Here is a 3,743-nt window from a genome sequence, read left to right on the forward strand (position 1 = left end):
GTCTTATTCACAGAGTGGGATCGTTTCCTTCATCAGGTTTTAATGTATGTGCTCTGGAAAGAACGTGATGCCTGCCAATTTGCAACAATACACACATTGTAATAGAATGATCAATATCTTTTATTTTTTTAAAGATTTGATTCATTTATTTGAGAGAGAGCGAGAGAGAAAGAACATGGGAGGGAGAAGGGGAAGCAGACTCCCTGCTGAGCAAGGAGCTCCATACGGGACTAGATCTTGGCACCCTGGGATCAGAACCGAGCAGAAGGCAGAGGCTTAACTGACTGAGCACCCAGGCACCTCAATCAATATCTTTTAAACTCTTCCTTGAATGTATTATTATTCCCAGCATCAGCTCATAAAGCTTGCTTTAATATTCAAAGAATTTCCCAAGCTTCAGGTAGTCCAATAAATTCTTTTTTAAAAAAGATTTTACTTATTTATTTGAGAGAGAGAGAAAGAGAGAGAGAGAGAGCAGGGGGAGGAGCAGCAGAGAGAGAGGGAGAAGCAGGCTCCCCGCTGAGCTGGGAGCCCGATGCAGGGCTCAATCCCAGGACCTCAGGGATCATAACCTGAGCCAAAGGCAGACACTTAACTGACTGAGCCACCCAGGCACCCCAGTACAAGCAATTATTATTAACAATAGAATTTGATTTTTTTCCATTCTCTTAAAAAATTTAATTCCATATTGTGAAAGCCAGGACTGGGTACCAGAAACCTCAGATTCTTGGCTCATTTGTATTTGCACGAAGCTCAAATTTGTTGGGCAGAGTCCTGCTTTAATAGATGCCTCCTATAGAGGAAAGTGTGTTTGTTTTATGTAAATGGAATACATTTGCTATTTTCTGTCCCTTCCATTTGCAGAGCTGGACATAACTTGAACATTATGTATATATTTCTAATTGGGAATTCCATTTTCGTTCTCTAACAAGCTGTTGTACAGAAAGTGAGTCATGGCAAGAAGGCTTTGCTCACCCTGCAGGAACAGTATTTAGAAATCTAAAAGGCTAAGGATGTGAAGTGGCCAATTAGGAGGGAAGTTTTTTCTCTCTCCTCCTTCATTAAAATTACCTGAAATAATGTTTATAAATCTTAGAGTACAACTAAATATGGGTATCAAATATTGTCAGAGTTTTCTGTTTCTGGGTATTTCTTGGGAAATTATACTGTTGAGCATAAAGCTGTAAATACGGACTCTGCGGCATTCAACTGTATTATACAATTTTGGGGTCTGACTTTTAGAATTAAATACATATTATTATTTATTTAACATTTTTAGACAAGTACATCTTAAAGTACTCTATTATATATATATATATATACATATATTTTTTTTACTGCTCTATGTATTCACTTTCTGAAAACCTTGCTTTGTTCAATGTATCAAAGCACAGGATGCTCATTGTTAGAATCTCTGTTCACTTTGCTATTTAAAAATGTTTCACAATAAAAACTGAGTTTAGATAAAATCATAAGTATTAATCTTAAACATTTAAACTGTAGATTAAGCATGAAGCCGTATCTCTGAGAACTATTTGAACAGTTTATTGATTAATAATTTGGTAAAAATTTTGAAAAACTTCAGATAAATCTTCCAAATTAAAAATAATTACCAATAAAAAATGGAGGATTTGATAAAGAATATAGGCAACAGGCCTGGACATCTCACCAGAGAAGCTGGATGGGTAACAAATGAGCCTACGAAAGGAGGCTCAACATCATATGTCAGTAGGGAAATGCAAATTGAAATAAGGAGATACCACTACATCATCCTCAGAATGGCCAAAATCCCAGAGCCTGACAACACAAAATGCTGATAAAGATGAAGAGAGAGAGGAACTCTCATTCACTGCTAGTGGGAATGCAAAATGATACAATCACTTGGGAAGACAGTTTTCCTCCAGACAATGCAATATTATTATTATTATTATTATTATTATTATTATTATTAATCAGCACTGAAAAAAATGATCTAGCAAACCACGAAAAGACATGGAGGAAACCATAAATGCATGTGAAAGATGTCAATCTGCAAAGGCTATATATTGTATAATTACAAGCATATGACATCCTGGAAAAAGCAAAAATATGGAGAGAGTAAGGAGATAAATGGTTGCCAAGAGTTATGGGGAAGGAAGGGATGAATAGAAGGAGAATGGAGAGTTTTTAGGGCAATGAAACTATTCTGTATGATACTATAATGATGGGCCCATGTCATTGTATGATTTTCAAAGCCTGTAAAGTGTACAACACCAAGAATGAATCTTAATGCAAACTACACACTTTGAGTGATTAAGAGGTGTCATTATGGCTTCTTCATTGTCTAAAAATAATCTACTTTTTAAAAATTATTGAAGCTCCATCAAATAATTTGTATAAGACAATGGACAGAATGAGAATCCTAAACATGATGCTGGATATTTGTGGATCTCAAAGCTCTTGCAAATAGGTATAATCAATTATATGTTTGCCTAATTTAAGTGATTTAAATATTCATTCAAATCCTGATTTATCCTTAAAATATTTATTTTTGCCTACCTGCAGAGAATCGAATAAGATACAGTGTCTACCCTCTAGGATCCTACAATACTGAAGAGAAACTGACCATTAAGTAATCAGAAAGCGTCACAAGTTTTATTTTAATTAGCAATAATCTTGCCTCAGATAAACCTCATTGGCAACGATACTGCCACTGCGCAAAGCTACAAGTTTTATTTTAAATGCAAATATCCTTATGAACATGTAATAGACAATATGCATATAGAATCTACCAGAATGAGGATTCAGGGAACTTTACCTGGAGGCTGTGACACAACTGACTTGTGACCAGTAAGAGGAAACAGCCACAGAAGGGAAATTTTAATGATCACCTCACTTCTGAATGGTATATACTCACAAATATACTCATGAATATATATATATATATATATATATATATATATATATATATATATATGCTCATCTTGATGGACAGACCCCCAGCTAGCAGATGCTCCTTCCTTATTTGGTTCCATCTACTCCTTTCCTGAAGCTGTGTGTGTGTGTGTGTGTGTGTGTGTGTGTGTGTGTGGTTGTGGTTGTGTGTTTACATTTCCAGGACAATCCTTCACAGAGGCAATGAAGCACCCATTTTCCTTCATGCATCCTTGAGGTGAGGAACTTTTGTAAATTCTACACTTTACAACAAGAATTAGAATTAGGCAAGAATTAGAGATCAAGTTTTGTCTCTTTCAGAAGTTTGAATTGGACTTACACAAAGGTATCTGGGGGCAACCAATCATCTAGGTGCAGAGCATGCAAAGGATTCGAATCGCTGGATCTAAATCACCTATAGATACTATATTTCTGGGACCAGGGGCTGGTCTAAACTTCATCGAGGCAGTCAGTGGATGATCTTCCAAAGTGGGGCAAAGGCCAGGTGGTTGCTTAGTGCCTTCTTTGAACTCTGGAATGAGCACCTTTGAAACATCTAAGTCATCTTTCCAAATATCTGGCCTGAATTATTTCCACGGATATAAATGGTACATCTGGGGTGGGAGTGGAGCGATCATACGTGTCCTACTTGCCCAGGACACCATGTTGACCCAAACACTCTCTTTTCATTGTATAACGTCTAGTGCCCAGACATCCTTTAAAACATTCACATTTAGCTTATTGACATTTCCACTTCTCTCCTATCTCCTATTTTCCCCGAGACAAACTTCATTCGCTGATGCCAGAGTAACTAGGCTACGCATTGTTTC

At 36.7% G+C, this 3,743-nt stretch overlaps 1 non-coding gene across 1 annotated transcript; it reads right to left on the reverse strand.

Annotated features, from left to right (window-relative positions):
* Window positions 1-2,568: 2,568 nt before the first annotated feature.
* Window positions 2,569-2,704, reverse strand: LOC129496503 (U4 spliceosomal RNA). Its single transcript, XR_008661787.1, has one exon. It is a non-coding gene; the product is annotated as a U4 spliceosomal RNA (small nuclear RNA).
* Window positions 2,705-3,743: the final 1,039 nt, after the last annotated feature.

The sequence above is a fragment of the Nyctereutes procyonoides genome, unplaced genomic scaffold (assembly GCF_905146905.1).
Source record: "Nyctereutes procyonoides isolate TBG_1078 unplaced genomic scaffold, NYPRO_anot_genome, whole genome shotgun sequence".
Taxonomy (NCBI): domain Eukaryota; kingdom Metazoa; phylum Chordata; class Mammalia; order Carnivora; family Canidae; genus Nyctereutes; species Nyctereutes procyonoides.